General features: G+C 38.4%; 1 long non-coding RNA gene across 1 annotated transcript; it reads right to left on the reverse strand.

Annotated features, from left to right (window-relative positions):
- Nucleotides 1-731: 731 nt before the first annotated feature.
- Nucleotides 732-17,199, reverse strand: LOC128075162 (uncharacterized). The gene is made up of 4 exons (XR_008203674.1): nucleotides 16,706-17,199; nucleotides 11,548-11,787; nucleotides 4,714-4,808; nucleotides 732-3,555 (listed from the first exon to the last, which is right to left on the reverse strand). It is a non-coding gene; the product is annotated as an uncharacterized LOC128075162 (long non-coding RNA).
- Between the last annotated feature and the right edge of the window lie 3,155 nt (nucleotides 17,200-20,354).

The following is a 20,354-nucleotide window of genomic DNA, read 5'->3' on the forward strand; positions in this document are numbered from 1 at the left end:
ATTGCTCAGAATCATAGCCACACAACCATTTTTTTATTTTTAAACCCTTTGAAGAAACAATATTCAGAAAGCTCCTTAGTAGAGCTGCAGCTGTGCTGTATTTCCCAAAGCCAATCAGCCTCATGAGCCTAAAGACATGCTGTGCATGACCTGATGTGTTACTTCATGTACACGGAGATGCATGACTGGGAGTTCTTCAACTTGAAGGTTTAGACTGTAAAATAAGGGATATTTTCACACAGGAAAAGCCACTTGTTTTCACCTTCTTACTCAGTACAGCATCAGAAAATTGCGTTTTGTTCTCATGTTTTTTTCCCCCTCCAGACTTCAGTAACGTAATATTGGTAAAACTGTCTAATAACATAGGAAGAATTTATCTAAGAGCAAAAGCCATTTTGAAGTGGATTCAATCCTTTCACTGAACCTCCAGTAAAAATAACTTAACTGGGGTAAAACCTCGCATTTTACCTCAAGCCTTCATTCAAACGTTATTTATTCACAAGTGCAGAGCATCCTTGTAGTATATATTGAAGAATCCCAAATCAAATATTTTTTTAAAAAAGAAACAGATTATGTATGAGCTGGAAAATAGAAATATTCTAGGAATATTTATTGTAATTATCAGCCAATTTTATATTTCAATGACCTAGCTTTAAATTAGGGAGACGAGTAAAACATGCTATAAAAAAGCAATTCCATTTATTCCACTAATAAGTTGCAACCTGTTTCTGTTTTACAAGAGTGCACATAAATGGATTCAGTTAGCATAAATTATGTATGCATGCCTGAATGTTCATGAACCATTTCTAATGGCTTTAGGTTATTGAAAATCTGATACTCCAAAAGTTATCCATAAGTATATATGTATGGAAGCAGAACATTCAGCCCTGTGCCTTGTCTGTTTCTGCTTAAGAGTGTCTAGAAAAAAAAAACAAAACCAATTTAAAACTTCAGTTCTGGCTCTGCAAATGGGTGGTCTTTTAGTTTGCCCAAGGGCTGCTTTGAGCAAGATAGGATCCTCCTTCAGAGCCATGAGCACCACTGAGACTCGTCCTGCCGGCTGGATTTCCATAACCATCTGACAGCTTCCCAGGGAGATGAAAGGCTTTGAGGACATTTAGATAAGGAGGAAAGATGGTCTGGGGAAGGAACATGATAAAAGAGCACTGCTTGGACAAATTATATTAAAATACACTTGAGAGTTGCAAATAATGAAAGCACAACCTGAACTATTTGATTTCTAGCCATAATATAATAGTATTATCAGCTCCCCTTTAAAAATTTTGGGTCTTTATTTGGTAGCCTGAGTGCTGAAAAGATTGTTTAAAAATTCACCTCTGCAGTAAACACTCAAGAAAAAAATATACATATTCCTGGTGCTCTCCAGATAGCTGCATTGTCAGGGAGCTGCAAGCTTTATGCTTTCACTCTGTGCTGCATGCACCTTTCTCACAGCTTGGCCATGGATAAAATCAGAGCTGCTCTGCTCTCCATGGAGCAGACTGACAAATTCTTCACAAGTAGCCTGAACCTAAAGAAGATTCAACCTAGAGTCATAGCCTCCTCTTTTCCTTTTGACAGTCATTGGGATGAACAGCAGTGTTTACTCTAAGTTAAAAATCACCCACGCAATCTCAAACAATGGTTTGAGATTGACAAATACAGATGGACTCAGCAACTGCCAAACAAGCAGTCCTCCCTGTACTCTCAAAGAACTCAGCCATGGGCTTTTTTGTCTCACTTCTAGAACACTTCCTGTGCAGGAGATGTTTTCTTAGTATTTGTCCACATACTAGCAAACAATTATCACTGGTTGAGAAAAGGAATGCCAATGCAGAACAGACTACTTTAAGTAACACATTTCCTTTAAAACACAATAGTTACACTCTTTATTTAAAGCAAAACCAAACAACCAACCAAAAAACAAACAAAAAAACCAACAACCCTTGATTCTAACACGCATCAAGTCACAGGCTGAAGCAGAAATATGAAAGACCAGTGAGGAATTTGAATTATACAAAAGACTTGTTTGACTGGTGTGTGGGTGTGACAAAGAGGACAGCAGAAACACCACAAATGAGCAGATTTTTAGAAAGAAAATCCAGATGCACACTGGGCAAGTGTGGGATGCAGCACTGAGAGAAGCCCAGACAGTGCTATTGGGTTTGAGTACCAGCTGAAAACAATCTCCTGTCATTTGATCCTCCTATGCTCAAAGGTGCTTGGAACATCTCTACAATTGAACAGGATTACATGAAAGATATTTCTCTCCAACACTGAATTCTCCTAACTGGAATGAACTGGTCAGACTAACTCCTGAGTACTAAAAACCAGTTGCAATAGTTTTTGGTTAAGACTTATAGAGTTCTCATTAACAACATACGTGTCCAGGCAATTCGATGGTCGCTGTGTTTTAGTAGTTCAAAAATAAAGTTTCAAATTATACTTTTTACCAGGAAGCATTAAAAACACACGTTCCAAAGTAACCATAAAGTTTGATAACCCATTATGCTAAATAATATGTCTGGGGTCTAACCCATGCTGATGACTCAAGACATTCAATTGCTTCTCCAAAAACCTGCACTGCAAATAACCGCAAAGCTGTGGGCTATGCTGACTCCAGTATTAAGTATCAAGAACTTTTAACACAAGATCACAGTCCTAATCAAGAAGCTGTGTATGTTTAATGTAATTCTACCAGTCTAAAGTAAGGAGTTGGAACCCGATGATCCTTGGGATCCCTCTCAATCCAAGCCATTTTATGAACTCATTTATTTGAGGAACTTGGATGAAGGACAGATCCAGAGCTATACTCTAGGACACAACCTGTAATGCCTTGATGGATTATGCAGCAGAATTCTGAATTCACTGATCATTTTACATGAAAAAAGCAAGATTATTTAAGGCTGTGGACTTTAATTGATAGGTCAACTAATTAGCAAAATATGCTGCCAGGGGTGTTTTGTTGCCTGAAGAACAAATAATTGTATTGCAACATTTTAATGAACGAAGATAAGTGAGGGGACTGATGTCAACAATGCTTACTCCTGGGAGAAGACTAAGCTCTACATGTTTTCAGACACAAAATATGTGATCTGCTCCAGCAGGAGAATTGGATTAGATTGTCTTTCGAGGTCCCTTCCAATCCTTGGCTTTCTGTGATTCTGTGGCCAAGTCACCAGCCACTGTAATGCCAATTTTATCAGGTTATAAGAGCAGGACAGACAGGCAGTGCCTGGCAGTATGATGCCTAAGGTGCACCTAATTCATTTCCAGAGTCCAACTGGATCCATGCTCAGGTGTTCTAATGGAAAGATAAGTAGCCTGGCTAGTTTGCTTTCATGTTAAATATCACTTCTGTGTTGAGCAATGGCAAGAGGAGCAGCAGTGCCACACTGTGTCTACACCACCTGATGGGCAGGCAAGTTCTGAGCTGGACTCGATGCCACGCAGCTGCATACATTCTCTCCTTTTTCCTCTGCTTCATATTTCTGTTTGGCTTTGTTGACTGTAGATATGGAGCTAGCTCTTCTGCCAGTTTTAATGGATTTCACCCTGAAATCAATAGAAAAATACCCATCTGTAATAGCTACTAATTTAGTTCCTAATCTGTATAATGCCAGACGGGAAGTTTCCTTGGCTCTCTTACTTTGAGGGAAACAGTAAGAAACAGAAAAATGAAAAAGGGCAAGATTTATCTAGGAGGTGGCAGCAGCTAAACTGCTTCGGCTAATGCAGCTGCTGACATTTCCAGCCATTTGGTGCATTCCTCCCTAGGGAGAATAAAGCTGAAAGAAACTACTTAATATGAAACTACTGGATGTCCATTAAAAATCATTCTAGTGGTAAGATGAAGAGGCTCATTGGCAAAATACCCCATGTATAAATCTAAAAACAACATTAAAAGCCATCCAAAAAAACCAGCAGTTAAATAGATTCTTTCATACTGAGAACCAGCAGTACAGGAGACTAAAATGGATTCTGTAGGAAAAAAAATGACTCTTGATTTAAACTGATAAAGAGATTTCCCAGTCAACGTCTGTGTAATGCTAAAGAGAATGATTTTTTTTTATTATTATTTTTTTTGCACAAAACCCCAAGAGGTGTTAGAAATATGATTCAAAGAATGGCTTTAGAAGCAGAATTCAAAGAATCTGGGGGGATGGTAGATCACTTTCTTACATTACCACCTGTTATGAAGGATAACAAAGAAAAAAGAGCTTTACTCTAATGACGGATGGGATTTAAATGTTCTCTCTACTCAAGCAGTGTTGAAATTATGGGGGTAACAATACCTGATGGAAGGGAACCTTATTAAGGAATTAATGAAGCCATGGTGATTTATATAGAGAAAAAAGTTTCCTTTAACTAAACTATGAAAGATGATAGGTAGTCTTAAGAAAGGAAGCTTTGTGAGGTAGAAGCCAATGGTTCTATCTTATTCTAAGGAATGGGAACACAGCAGATGTCTCCCTAGATATGGCACTGTGTAGTGATTTTGGCTGGGATGGAGTTAATTTTCTTCATAGTCACTTGAATGGTGCAATGAATGGGAATTAGTAGCAATTCTGTAACCCTGCACCTTAATTGAACTTAATGCACTTCTGTATGGTAACTTCCCGGGAACCAAATCAAGGCCAATACTTCAGAACTCCAGGCTGTGCACAAAACTAGAAAATCCTATCCCCCAGAGCTCCAGCTCTGCAAGCATACCTATGATCTGGTCTTTCTTGGAGGTTAGCATTGGGACTGGGGAAACACTTCATGGAAAATGAATGGAAAAGTGCTCCTCGGAAGTCATATTTTGCCTTCAAAGAAGATACATCAATCAAAGTCCTAATTAATGCATTATCTCCCATCTAGACAATATAAAGTCAAGCAAAGTTCCCAATTTAAACAAATTTTTGAAGTGTGTGTTGCCTGCTGTCCTCCATTTAAGTCTTCTGCATATATGGTCAGGTTATTAGATCTAACACTTCTGTTTCATATTCATTTCTTCTGTTCACCACCTCTGTAACTGGATAGAAAATCAAATCATTTACCTCATTTTAAAAACTGGAAGTTAAGTGTTTTCCCTTGTCATATAAGCCTAAAATGAAAAGGTGAAAGACAAAAAAAATACTAAGTGAGGATCTCTGTCAACTTCTGTGAATGCCATTTAAGAAAACTGAACAGAAAATAGATATACATGGAGAAAAGGGTAAGGAAAACATTTCAATTCATTTTCAGCAAATCTGGTTTTCAACTTTTTTGTTGAAATGAAAGCACAAGTGACAACAACTCCATGCCTACGCTTGTTATTGCCTACTCAGAAATCAAGTGCTCTTTCAGTCAAGAATTGATTGTTGGAAAGAAAATAAACTGTCAACTGGTGAGGCTTATTATCAAGCTGGAAAGTGAGAAAGATTTGCTTGCTGCTGCCGCTGCTAGTTTACAGATTTCAAAATGGCTTTTAAAAGCACTTTGTTTTGTTTTGTTTTGCTTTTTTGCTGTGAAGCTTGAAGTAGTTCTCTTAGAGGAATAGCATGTAAGCAGTGCAACCAGGTCAGAATGGAAGAGCACCACAGGTTGGTTTTTTGTTGTTGTTGTTGTTGTTGCTTTTCCTCTTTTTAAGAGTTCTCACCTCTGTAACTGACACAGCATAGTCCAACAGGAAGAAAAAAAAAAAAAGAGATTCAAGAAACTTCAGTTCTTCTTTCAGCTCTGTCAGTGACCTGTTTTTACATCATAGGAAATTTGCTTGAGTTTTCCATTCTTCAGTTTTCCCATCTGTAAGACATGGCTGTTTTATTTCCCTTCTAAGGACACACCAGGAGGTCTTAGATGCTGTCTATTTACACAAGCCAACTTGCAATAAATCAGTTTGGCATTTGATCAAACCTCAAGTTCTCTACCCCCTGCAAACTGCCTCTGAGCTGTAGCCCCTTTCCATCCTCTGGGCAGCAGTTGCTCTTTTCTTGTTTTTCACAGCACCCAGAATGGGACAAATGAAGATTTTTTTCCCATTCACAGCTTTTCGTGTATCAATATATTTGCAGCACTAGAAAAACACTATGTGAGTCCCTGATTTTTCTGACATTTTGCAGCTTTAAAGAGTCTGCAAGGTTTCCTTACACATTCAGAAAAAAACTGTACAAGAAGTGCTTACTTTGTTTGGGCAGCTTTTCAAGATTTTTCAAAAGTGAATGCTAAATGTGAGCATTAAATAATCCCTAGGTGTGACCCTTCCAGAGGTGGCAGAAGTTGGGGAGTGAACACACACCCCAAACCAAAATGGATTAAATAATATTAATATATTAAATTAAATAATATTAAATAAAATAATATTAATTAAATTAATTAATTAAATTAAATAGTTGCTTGCAGTGTCAACTCACTGCATCTAGTTTCAGAGGAATTAGGCTGAAGAGGAAAGAGAGGAAAAAGAAGAGGAGAATGGGTTTAATCCCAGAATGAAGAAATGAATTCACTTTATGTCTGAATCAGAGCTGGTCAGGGAATTCCAACAGGGCATGTTTATTTGGGAAGTGACAATTCATGAAGCAAGAGCAAATCATAGCCACATGCCTACTTCAAGGAACCTCTACTTAGTAAAATAAATAAATAAATAAACAACAAAACAAAACAAAAAAAACCCAGTCAGATAGAAGAGTGCCTTATTTCCAGCCAGGATACTTCTCTATAGTGCTGTGAAAGCTTGGACTTCCATGGCCCCAAACTCTAGGATTGTTCTATTCTGCAAATAACACTTCCCTTTTAGATCCTATAGGTCTCAGGTCAAGCACCAGGAGGCTGGGTGCTCAGAGCTTCCTGTTGGTATAAGATTCACTCATGCCAAGTAACAATAGACTATTACATTGATTCCTCAAGGATTCTCATGTTTTCCAGACCCCAGGGATATGTAGCTGGCATCAATGGGAAGTCTGACAGAGTCAGAAGAGCTAACTGTTACTTTGAAAAAAAGTAAAATACTTTGACTTTTATTACTTATGTTTTTAAGACATTGAAATCCCCTTCCACCTCTACAGGAATGTCAAATTTTGCATATTTTTCCAGGTTGCTTGTAAACAACCCATTAAATGCACCAGTAAATAAATCTACATGAGTCCAGGTTTGTATGAGCAATTCTCCAGAAGAATTCACATGTGCTAGAAATAAAATTTTGTTTGCAGAACTCTTAATTTGCACCAGTAGGATTACCAACCCATATGTATTAAACACACAGAAGGAAGGGCAGATATTCCCCAATAAATTACATTCAGAGTGAATGCCATACAAACTTTAAGTTAAAGATCAGTTTGAACTCTGAAGGTTAAACAAAAGCTTCTTGGCCTGCTAGCAACTGTCACACAGATATGAAATTCTTTGTAGGGTAAGCCCTAGAGAAACTACAGAATGCTTACAGCATCCCACTGTGTTTACTGCTTGGTTCTGGCTCTCTCAGCACTACTACAGCAGGAGACTACAAATATTGCTGTTCTAAAGAAGTCAGAGCAATGGGGGCTGAAGCAAAAACTATTTTGAGTGATGTGACTAATAACTCCAAAAAGATAGTGGCAATTCCATTACATTAATTGCTAGCAGAACAGATTTCAATGAGAACTATACACAAGGGTCTACATATTAGTTAATAATTTTCCAAGGTTATACTAACACTTAAAAGAAACCTTCTAGATAATTAAAGGTAATTGACCTAGGGTCAGTATTCTTATTAAACAGCTACAGAAAAAGAAATGCAGAAAAGTTATTTGCATAGACCAGATTAATAAACATATGAGTCAGTAGCAACAGAAGATGATATGCAGAACACTATTCAGGAGAATGTGCTGGGAAAAATAAGACACAAAGTTGTACCACCAGATTCAGTCTAGTATGCTGTTTTTTTATGCAAGAGATTAAATAACATTATAAATGAAAGAACAATATCAAATGTAGAAATCAGAATTCTTAGAGCTAAATTGCATCTAGTCTGCTGTGCAGATACTTAATGCAGACCTTCACTGAGTGATTCAGCAAGAAGCAAACCATACAGTGGGTTGCACCAAAGATGCATTTATTCTGGTATCTTGTCTCTGATAACACCAGAATGGATACTTAAGGGAAGGACATGAACAGAAGCAAGCGTATGGTATGCCCTGCAAACTCTAAGCAGACCTGCAGTTTAGATACTTCCTCTGAACTGCAGGCTGGCCCCAAATCAGTGTCTTTAATGGGTCTTTATGAACTACTCTTCCCTGGGTTTATCTAATCACTTTAAGAAACCATTTATATTTTGGCATCTGCAACATCCTGTAGCAATGGCTTCCATAATTTAGTTAAGTGCTGCCTGGTCCCTTCACTTGTTTTTTTTTGTCTAGTGAGAAATAATAAATAATCACTATATTTTCACTTTCTACACACCACTCTTGACTTCACATGACTCCAATATACCCTGCTTCCTCACATTAGTCACCTTTTCTCAAAACTGGAAAGATCTGACTTACTGAACCTCTCACACTGAAGCCATCCTAACAGTCTGATCGTCACCTTCTTTTGCACCTCAACAGCTTCCAGCTCATCGTTCTTGAGATGGGACAGCTGGAATTGCACAAAGTATTCAAAATGGGGCCACACCATTTATTTTGTTCTGAAGAGAACACCAAGAACACCATGCATAATCTAATGTATTTTACAATGTGCCCCTGTTCAGCTGGCACAGTATTTCTCTGATCTTCGCACATTCTGCCCTCAGCACAGCTCTGTGCTTTCCACCATCCCTTCATCTGATGGCAGCACATCTTTCTCTGTCTCTCCAATTTCTTTTGGCTTCTGATACCAGACAGAAAGTGTCTTGCTCCATCTCCCTACAGAATTGGAGGACTCAGGGGCACATTTTCCTATATACAATATTCCATTTATTTCCCACGTTTATCCACTGCATAACATTTATTGTTGCTTTCCTTTATCCTGTCTCTCTCCTTATTTAGCAGCTAAAACCAGTTTCACTTCATAAACAATAACTGCACACTTTTCCAGCCTTTTAAATCAAGTTTTTGTACATCTGATACCACAAGGCACTTTGCCTAAAGAAGAAATGCTGAGTAAGACTTATTTGGGCACAATTCTCACACGTACAGCTGTGTAAGTTAGATACCCAAATTGTGAGCTCAACTATCACTACTTCTCACAACCATACGAGCAAAGCAAAGTCACCCTCAGGAGCAGATCCGTCTATTGCAAGGGTCAAATTACCTTTGCGGATATTCGTATCTCATTGACTATATTGAGAATCCAGGACACTTAATGTTCCTAAATTTAACAACTCAGTTAAGTGAGATGATGCTGGGAATTTACATTTCTAGGACAAAACAGTCTGGGGTTAGGTGAAAACAGAACAGCAGCTAAATATCCAAGCCTGACTGCCTCCACCCCAATACCCTTGACTCTATAAAGCCAACGACTGAAGTTCTTAAAACACCTTTTCCTAAGTAGATTTTACATAGCTGAAGTCAAGCCATGGAAAAAGTGCAGTACATTGTACCACGCAAAATTTCCAGGGTGTTGTTTTCTTCTGGGAATGATTGCCAAATGGGACAATTCACTGAAACTTCAGCTATCATGTTTCCCTGTTATTCCTATAAACTTTAACAAGATAGGCATTTCAAAACAGCCTATTTCATATCCAAAACACTTCCTCATGACATGCATTTTGAACAGCACATATTCAGAGCTCTTAGAATAAGCAGCAAGCTTTCCTCTTTTTTTTTTCTTCCCTAAATATTGCACAGTTCTTACATTTGAATTTCATTTCTTTTCTTGGTTTCTCAGTCTTCCAGTTTTACTTTAATGCAATTGCCTAGCTGTTAGCAGAATGCTTATTGCCAACTGTTTCCTTGAACCAGCCTCATGCTTCAGATCGACACAATAAAACCAAACCTCAATGCTGTCTCTCAGAAAAAGATGCAGAAACCAATTGGCTGCAATTAGCATTTGTTTCATTTTTATTTTCATTTCTTTTTTTTTTTCCCATCGTGACTGTAAACCAAAATAAACCAAGCAAAGGGAGTGAAACCACAAACAGCTATGTTCATGTAAGGCTTCAGAGGAAGCATCCAAGATGCAGAATACAGTTTCCAAGCAAAGGAGCCTAATCTTTCAACCATGTCCTGTGATACCTGAGAACGCATTTGACTGCAAAATTTAATCTGTGGATCTAGAGTATCAGTTCTTCCAGATAATAGGGCTCTGTAGAAAAATATAAACAGGGAGGCAGGGAAAGGATGAGAAGAAACCCATACTGGTCAGAGCAAGAGTTGGGGGGCTCAACAATGCAGAACAACAGCACTCAGCAAAACTTAAAATCATTCAAACTAGATGGATCATCCAAAAGATTTCCAGGCAGATACTCCATTAAAATGCTTTTTTTTTTTTTTTTTGTATTTTGGATATGAGGTTGAACAATCATTTTGCCTAGCTATTCTAGGACTACCCTTATCCATCTGGTAGTTGTTTACATTGCAGATCTTGCCATTATTGTGAGCTACACTGGATTTACTCAAAGATAATTATCATACATCCCAAAACATAATTAAAAAACAAACAAACAAAAACCTCTTAATGTTTACCCATATTCCTTTCCCAAATTGATTCAGTTAATTTTTTATTCTACTATTACCTTTTGCCAAAGGGAATTTGTACTAGAAATGCGCTAGAAACAGGGCTGAATAATTCAGTTTATTCACAGAGAAGAAATTGCAGCATGAGCTTCCCCAGTACACTGATCCCATGAAGGCCCCTATTGGTGCACCTTTAGCTGCCTTGTTTACAGTAACAACAAATGGCAGGTCTTGTGAGAAGTGCAAATATTTACTAGAATTTATTTCAGACAGATCGCGTCATGCTGTGCATTGAAAGAAAAGCAACATTGCTGGAAAGCTCTATTATGCAAGCACTACCAAACCAGTTCTATATTTATTAATGCTGTTGTGTCATCAGGCATAAAGTAAGAAAAGTCTCTCGCTCACTTGCAAAGATATTACTTGCTTTGTTAACTAAACCACTGCTGCACTGGCATTTATTTTAGAATAACAAGAGTGGTTAGAAGAGAAACATGGAAGTGTGACTAGAGTTTCCCTGTTAGGATGCTGAATGCTGAGGCTAAATTTCAGAGAATTAAGACAGTGCAGGCTCACAGTACAGGCCACTGCTAGGACACCTCCAAACAGCGGTCAGTGCTTTGTTATAGAGCTTGTAATCAAGGTAATAAAATCTATGGCTGTGTTTTTCTTTGCTTTTTGAAGTGGTGTCAATGGTTTTTGGGCTGGTTTGGCCCAGTTCCGTGACTGGTATGGCGGAGGGATTTCACAAAATCTGCACCTCCGGAAAAAAAGGGATCAGGGGACCCCAGAATAATTAGAAACAGTGGCAATGTTTTCTCTGAGGAGAAACAAACTAATTACTAAATATGGTATCGGAATGCAAGATAACACACCATAATTCGAATTGAAGCTAATAAATCAAATACAATGAGAGAGAGAGAGAATGTCCAAAAGGTGGATAAGGCCTCACCATAGCACTGATGTGAGATGCGCAGTTCAGTTGAGCAGCAGGGAGACGGGAGGAGAGACGATGAAGAAGAGCGGAAGAAGTAGAGTCCATCTAGTGACCTTGCCAGGAGTTCTGTCTCCTCTCTGTGACTGCAGAGTCCCCTGGGGAATGTAGTTGCTCTTCTCTTCCAGGCAGGTCACCAGATCTTGAGCATTAACAGTTAAACTCCCAGTGCCCCACATGATGTCATGATGTGGAACACTGAAAACCAAAAATCACAAAACCATGACAAGTGGTTTTATTAACTGTAGAAAAAATGATCTTTTCACATACCAGTTCTCAGCACATATTCTTCCCTGGTGTCTATATATGACCTGTACACAATCTCTGGATTCATACCATCATGCTGACCAAGAGACACTACACACAGAGCAAAGAAGTGGTTTGCCCTTTGTGAGTTTTTGTTTTCCCTCTCAATGAATACGTTATTGATATCAGTAATGAGACAAGAACATCTTCACCCTTTCATTCCGGTTTGGAGTATTCAATGAGTAATGCCATGTGGCAAAGTATGGCATTCCATTGGTCTTTCTGGCTGTCCTGTGCCATCACCGGTAGCCTTTCATTTGAGGCATTTGTTTTATAACTCAGCCTTTAAAAGGACTCAAAAGACCTCTCCTCCTTACTACTTCTGTCCCCAGATCCCACTGTACCCAAATCTCATGAAGTCATGTTCTTTCCCCTCAACTTTTCTTTACAGGCTGGCAACATTTTAACCTGCTTACCTATTGGAAAATGAAATGTATTCCTTCTGCTTGCACTTTGGAAAAGGGTATCTGAAGGAACAGAGTCAAAGATGGCATTTTCTGAAACTTTTTTTTCATGTGGCCATGTGTATAAGAGGTTCCTTTATGTCTGAATTTCCCCAGAATCACATTCACATTCAGAATTCACAACATATCTGGCTATAGACATTTGAGCATGGCTTGACAGGTCTCCTCCAAATCAGCTTTGTTCAATGTTGCACCCCTCCCAGAACCAGCCCAGCTCATTTCTCAGTACTCTGAGCCCTTCTGGGAGATGCCTGGAGGTCTGCCCATGATGTGCTGCCTTCACCAAGTCAGTCCTCTCCCAGCAGCACGCATCACTAGGCAAAAGCTGAACTCTTGGCTGAAAACAGAAATCTGTTTTCAACTCCCTTCCCATTTCTACCCCATCAAGATACTGACTCAAGTATATTTGGATTAAACATAGATTTCAAAAAGCAACTCAAAAAGATATAATGAAAAATGTGACTTTTTACACAACCTGTTAATTTTTGCTGTCTTTATGTTAAAAGACTTTTCACAATTGGCTGAAGTCCAAGAAGTACAAAATCCAACATTAGAAGGTATGTAGGGAGAGCACAAGAGATTATAAAAAGATTTATAATTGAGAAGGTAAATGTGTCCATTCACCAGGCAGACTAGGCTTGCAGATGAAAGAGCCTTACTAAAATAATTGAAAAATGTAAGCAGCACGATCGAGTTTGGAGCAGATCTTTGGACACACTCTACAATGATTACAGCCATGGAAATGTGCCAGCCATAACAATAACTGAAGTCAGATGAGGGATGGATGCAGACAGCCCTGCTCGTACAGTCTGGCTCTTGCACACTGCACTGATATTCGTTCTGATCTCAGCGGGAAAGCATGTGTTTGCAGAGCTGGCTTGGGCTGCTCTAAGTTAAACTCTTTATTAAATCTTCTAGTTGGCAGTAGTCAGCAACAACTTTCAAGCATGCTAAAAAAGTTTATTTTTGAAATCCAGATTTATACAGTGGAGCGCAGCACATGTTTTCTGAATCAACGTTGCCCCCTCCTCCTTCCCTGTGGAGAACAGAGCTGCAATTTTTCCAGAGCTGGTTGAGATTAAGACTCCAGCCCCCCTTTCAAAAATTCTAATTTTCAGCTGGCTCTGATTCCTGCAGCGTAACCATTTACTACTACTGGCACTGCTCTTAATCTAAGTTTTCATTTTAGATCAGCCCATGGTCAAATGATACATCTCATTCTGGATAAAGAAAAAGAAAAGGTGCACACAAAGAGTTGAGGCTAAAGCTACCCAAGTGCAGGCTGCCGTGGATGACTACATCTACAGAAGTGCTAATTGCTTCACATCCTGAGTTGGCTTACATTAGACAGAAATATCCAACTGAATTTCATAAGGGGACTTTTTTTTTTTTTAAAGAGTTGCAATGCTTGTCCTGAATCTTCTGAAACTGCCATGCTAAGGATGAGAGTGCCTCTGCGAGAGCAGGAAGGATGCTCTGTGCAGCACTTGGCTCTCAATCTGACAATGATTTTATATCATTTTGGTATCAATGCAGTACAGCTGAGAGATCTGGCTGGTCACAGAACTGCAGCAATTCCCTTTACCAACATCATGCTTGAAAATAGTTTTTGGTACAGCAGAAGGCAGCGGCACTCTGCAAGGCACCCTGCAAGGCCTGGGTCCAGGAGAGCTGCTCTCACTTTCCCTGAGCACCTGCATGCAAATCATAGAATCCAGTTGGAAGGATCCCTTAAATGCAATCTAGTTCAACTCCCCTGTAGCGAGCAGGGACAAAGCCATGCTGATCTGCATGCTGATCTGCATGGTCTGAAAGCACATCAGCTAATCACAGCACTTACAGGTTATCTATGCCTCTAATTGCAACAAATTTCTTTTGTAAATCACTTCAAACTACATACATTTGATCCTCTTTAGAAATAACCAGAACTTTTACAATCATTTTGCCAACACTGAAGGAAGATCTCTTTCAAATACCTGTAAAATGTATCTGTATCCCACTGAATATCAAATTTCAATGGGAGTTCACTCACACTGCCAAAAAAAAATCTAGAAAAGTTGCATTACTGACTGGATTAATTACTAAAAGTATCGTATGACATATCAAAACCACTGAATGCATAACTTTCCAAAAAATGGAGGTGATGATTGAACTTCTGGAGGCTCACATTTAACCAGCTATTGTCTAACTAAAGCACTATACATCAATGAAGCCAATTTCTGTCATAAGAAGCAATGGGGCACACACAAAGTTTAACATGAAAACTTTTGGCAATAGAGTATTTATAAAAAAACATACAGCCATGCAATTTTTAAGCAAGCTGAATTAAAAATAAATCTCAGACAACTTGTCAGCACCTATAAACATAGACAAACTGACCTCTCCTCCACCACTCACACACGTTCTTGCCAAAAGAAAACTACATACAAAAATGAAACAATTTTAAAACCTATCTGCCAAACCCACAGGGGGAATTCAGATCACTGTTTCTATCTATAAATGTCAATAGGCAGGAGCTTAAAATATAGAACACTTAATGCTAGTGTCAACTGTTAAAATCAACTCCATAATTTCAAAACTCTCACTCCACTGCTCAATTATATATTGCAGCCAAATTCATTCTGAGCTGAAACCTCGTGCATTGTTCTGACTTTTTTTTGTAGTTTTGGTTACTAAGACATTTCCACTAAAAATGAAGAGGGAATTAGAATATGGCACTGAGGGACATGGCTTAGATAGCATGGTCGGCATGGGTTGATGGCTGGACTTGAGGATCTTAGAGATTTTTTCCAGCCTTAATGATATGATTCTGCAGCAAGTAGTATATTTTAGTTTCCATGCTGTTATTTTGTAAAACGAAAGTATTGTCTTGAAATACACAGCTTATGCTTGCAGTTCAATCAATCAAGGAATGACAAAATATATTGACAAGATTTGCAAGAAATCCTTTTCCATTGCTGTGCCCTACTGGGTTCCATAAGACAGCGACATAGTGCGAAGAGCTGTAAAGTTTACAGCCTTTCAGGCTGAGTGTTTTCTGCCAAGCACAACAGCAGTCACACCAATATATCAGAGAACAGAAAGAATTATCCCTACTGCTTGTCCAGTGTCAGCGTCTCTCCCTGGGATAGTGAATTTCCTCCCTTTCTCCCATTTTTTTTTTAACTCAAAGCTTGTGATTAGATTAGTATTATGTGCAATCATGTACCTGACAACTTAAAGTCTTGCATTCATTGTTCTTTGTCCCTTAGGGTGAGTTTACAGCTAACCTAGCTAAGAAAATGCTCTTCTCTCATGTGAAAATTACTTTATGCAATACACAGACTTCAGTGATGCACTGAGAAACAACCTAAGAGTTAGTGACACCCCTGAGAGAGCAATTCATTGCTCTCCCAGACACCACAGAAAGAGCAATTTACTGGGTTCTTGGACGGTGCTGACACATTTCCTCCTTGGAATAAAACAGGCCAATGGCCCAGCCTCCAACTTGCAGTCAGGATGTCCTTTAGTTTGCATTAAGAAAATAAAAAGGTCAGGTATAAGATAAGTTCATAGATTAAGTTTTCTTATAGTTACGTAATAGGTGTGAATGGGGAAGACACTACCAAGCTATGGAGAGAGCATTCAATGACCTTCGTTTGAAAGAAAAGTTGCCAACTTGGAAATCTCCCCACAATTATTTCAATTGTACACATTTTAACACTTTTCTTGAGAAAAGATACTGGAAGAGATTCCAAAGGGATTGTTCTAAAAAGAGGAAAATGAGAAATAAAGTACAAGAAGGTCTCTGCTGAATCAACTATAACTGTAGCAATACATCATGAGAAAGAAGAGCAACAGGTTTTACACCACTAAATTTGTTTGATTTTAAATAATGTAACACTCATGTAGCTACATTGGAATGCTACTCCCACTGGATTTACGCTGCACTTCTGCAAACTCATATGAGAAGATATACAAAATAGGAAATGTTCTTGGACAGAAAGTTTAGCTTTTCACTCAAAAAAACAAAAAACAAACAAAAAAACCCAAAAACCACTGTGGTTTCCCATAAAAATCAAGATCTTTAACACAAAAACATAGCCTGTTTCTTTTGTGCTATTACAGCTTCCGGAAACAAAACAGAGAATGCATAAATTGTATTTGGAGAAGTTTGAAGAATGTAATTTAACTGATGTATGTGATGGGATCCCTACTATTCTAACAATGCTTGCAGTGTTTTGATGTACAATGTATCCTTAAAATAGATGAAGGAGAACATGGGAATTTTATATATAGGTGTATTTTATATGCTTCATGGCACAAAGGTACAACTTCACTAGAAAAATACTGGATTCACCACTAACCTCTGCATGGCTATATGTATCTTGACATTCTTGCTGCCATCAGGTCCTTACTGGTCTTGGATAACAGCTGGCACCTTAAACAAATTCAGATCCTCCTCCGTGTTCCCGTGCCTCCTCAGGAGAAGGCTGAATCTGCAGACATCCAAATGTCAAGAAAGCCAAGAAGGGTTACCAAATGTTTAGTACACTTAGTGGTCACTGCCAGGTTTTGGCAGTGTGATTGATGTTGAAAGAAAGATTCACGCGCTCAAAATGATCACCTTGAAACCAGCTGAGAGAATTATATAGCAAGTAACAGTGCAGTGAAAGGACAAGAAGGAAAAGAACAAAACAGAACAAGAAAGCTAAGCTCCGTTTTCTTAAAATCTTAAAATCTTCCTTGCCACATAGGTGACGACTATGGACTGAACCTTGAGAAACACCCTAGGACTCAGAGCTCATTTGTCTTTTGTTCCACATCATGCTAAAGAACCAGGAATACCATATTAGCAATGTCTTCACTTGACATCTTCTGCCTTCATGCACTCCTGAAGAACAGCCAACATTGTCCAGAGCCAGCTCTTTTCAGACAATTTAGATATTAAAAAAAAAAAAAGCACACTATACACTATCACACTATGCAGACAGATGGCAATTAAGCCAGTAGGTGCAGATCAGAGCAAAAAGTAATTGATGGTAGAAAGCATTCACAAACCAGGTTCAATATTTTCCCTAAAAGAAGGAAGGGAAACATTGCAAAGAAAACACATATAATCCATTATTCAAATACAAATTATGACTACCCAGTTACCCTTACGTGAATAATTGTTCAAAGAGATGCAAATACTGTAGTATTTAGGTACACTTTCTTCTTTGGCACAAGTGGCTTCTCGAAATTAATCAAGTAATGAAATGTTGCCATTCTGATGGTTTCATTTTTTCATTTTGCCCTTCTCCTTAGTGTATGCTTCGAGAAACAGAACTAAAAAGCCCACCACCTTTATCCAGCAATTTTGTGCCAGCACAGATCTAAAAAACAAATTCACTGTCTCATAAGTAAACCGTTTCATTTATTGCTGTGAAATAAAATGTTGAGTTTCTCTTGTCATCTTTGGAAAATAAACGAGGGCTGCTCCAAAAGTACTTTTCTGTGAAAAGAAAATGTTTCCTCTACTTTCAAAAAACAGAGGAAGGCAGTTGGTAGAAACTGTTTTTTGTTGGTTACACACGAGCAGATCCAACAGAAGCCCAAGAGAATCCTAAGTATGGCAATCTACCGTCTTCCTATAGAGCAACTTTTGGGATGAGGACAAACAGTTTGAAAGACAGATGGCAGAAGTTTAGCAGCAGCATCAGAGATACAGCTAATCAAAAGCATATGTCTTATCAGTGACATAAACTATCAGACTGTGAACCTTGTCACAAATAAATCAGTACAACCAAAACATTTCCAGAGCTGAGGTAGGATGAGACTTTTCTAGAAGATCACCACCACTTCCGAGGAGGGAAACACAGAATCCAAGTCCAGGCCATTACTTGGAAAACAAGTTGTAGGCTTCATTAAACCATTCAAGTTTCTTCAGGTTGCCAAACTCAACTTGAACTTTTACTAAGAAAGACTCTCCAACGCCCTTGCCATGATGGATCATCTTTAATGCTGAAATAAGATGGTGAAGAGTGGGCTATAAAAGCTGAGACAGGGTTAGATAGATAGGCCAGGCTGGCATGAAAAACTACAAGATGTCCTTTTATTCTCTGCCAGAAATAACAGAACCTGAGAACCAATGCAATTACAAATATCACAAAAAAACAGCATTTCCAGAAGGAAAACAGACCTACTTATTAAAAAATAACACAAAGTAAGTATTGCACTATTATCTCCTTTAACATCACCAAACACCACAGATCTCCATTTGCTTTAAAATGGTGCTTTTCAGATTTTTTCCTTGGTCCTGCAGGACTTCCAGACATATTGATAAACGAAAGTGGACCGACTACTCTGGCACCTTGGCATGCAGTCATTTAATACAAAGACACTTCCTAACTTGTGCAAAATTGAAACATTTGTTTGAGAATAATTAGTGCCTTAGCCCAAAAATGTTTGGCAGACTTTTCTAATTAGTTGAGAAAAATGATCGAGGCAGGCAGGCAAGTAAGCAGACTTTTTCAGGCGTTCTGTGAAAATAATTTGGACCACACACTTGGCTGCAGAGCCAGATAACGTATGTCACTCTTTGCTATCTTAACAGGTAGGATAAAAGGAAAAACAACAACAACAAAAATAACAACAACAACAAAAAAAAAACACCCCACCACAAAAACATAAGAACAAGAGCCAGCCATCTGGCATATGAAATCTGAATTGAAAGGACTTTTCACTTCTGCTAATGTAGCTCTTCTGCTTTCTGAAGCACAGTGATCAAGTCACACTGTGTTAGGCCCCAGCAAATTACTTATTTGCCTTTGTATTTCCTATTGTACTGTAAGAACCAGAGCTGAAAATATTCATTGTGAGTCACAGGCTGTGCAGGCCCCAGAACAATATTTGCAGAGTATTCACGCTGGGATAGCCAACTGTGTTTTCTTTCTCCAGGGATGTTTTAACGTGCAAGGCATGTTCAAGGCAAACCGGGATCAGGACAATATCAAATCACCACATGCTTTAGTAGGCTGTGCAGCTTCCAGACACGTTTCCTTTCTGAGATCCTTCCAGAAATTAGTCTGCTAGCAAATGAAAACTCAAGTTGCCATGTCATTTAACTGTACCTAATCAAATTTCAAGGAATTAGTTCAATATATGGCAATGTAACTGCTACTTCAAGCACTTACTACTTCATATACTAATGCAACTAACTCAGGCACGTGGTATAGTTAAACTTTTTGACATCCAGGCATATCAGAACTTCTTACCTCTGCATTTTACATTATTTCAGTTTAGGGAGTAATCAAGGGAGAGTAAGTTTCAGGTTAAAAAAAAAAAAAAAAGATTCTAAATGAATCTATAAAGCGAATAAGCTGGTCAAACCATTAGATGTAAATGGATATATTGTGATTTAAATGCAGATTTATGAAATAATTACATTTGCCAGTAGTATTTGCATATTTCCCATGTCTGCAGACTGAGTGGTAGCCATTTGGCTTATTACAGTTAGATAACCACCTGGAACTCCTTCCTGGGAAAGTTCCCAAGTCTAGACACTGGAAATCACATATGTATTCAATTATAAGAAACTATTACTGTAAGGCCAACATAAATCTCCTACATCAACAATCAGTTGCCAATTATATCACATTCCACAATAAGCCTTCTATTAGAACTAATTTATGGAATGTTTGGCTTAGAAAAAAATCAATAAAATTAAGAGGAAGGGAGAAGTAAAAATATCAGGTCCTGACACTAGAGTGAACATTTGAACCCAAATATTAGTTTGGTAAGGGAAAAATATCTGCAGTGAACTGGATGAGCAGCACAATAACTGCAAACTAAAACACTCCATTCTGCAAACAAGGACAGTTGTGTTTACCTGCAGGATTCATCACATCTTCTCCTGCACTGTGCTCATCACAGTCTGTGAAAAAGTTTTAACAAAGATATTAGTGATTAGATTTTTCTTCTACACTACACATCCGCTATACAAGAGGCCAAAATTGCGGTTAGGCTTTTGGGGCA

This window comes from Tympanuchus pallidicinctus, unplaced genomic scaffold (assembly GCF_026119805.1).
Source record: "Tympanuchus pallidicinctus isolate F22 unplaced genomic scaffold, pur_lepc_1.0 scaffold12, whole genome shotgun sequence".
Classification (NCBI taxonomy): domain Eukaryota; kingdom Metazoa; phylum Chordata; class Aves; order Galliformes; family Phasianidae; genus Tympanuchus; species Tympanuchus pallidicinctus.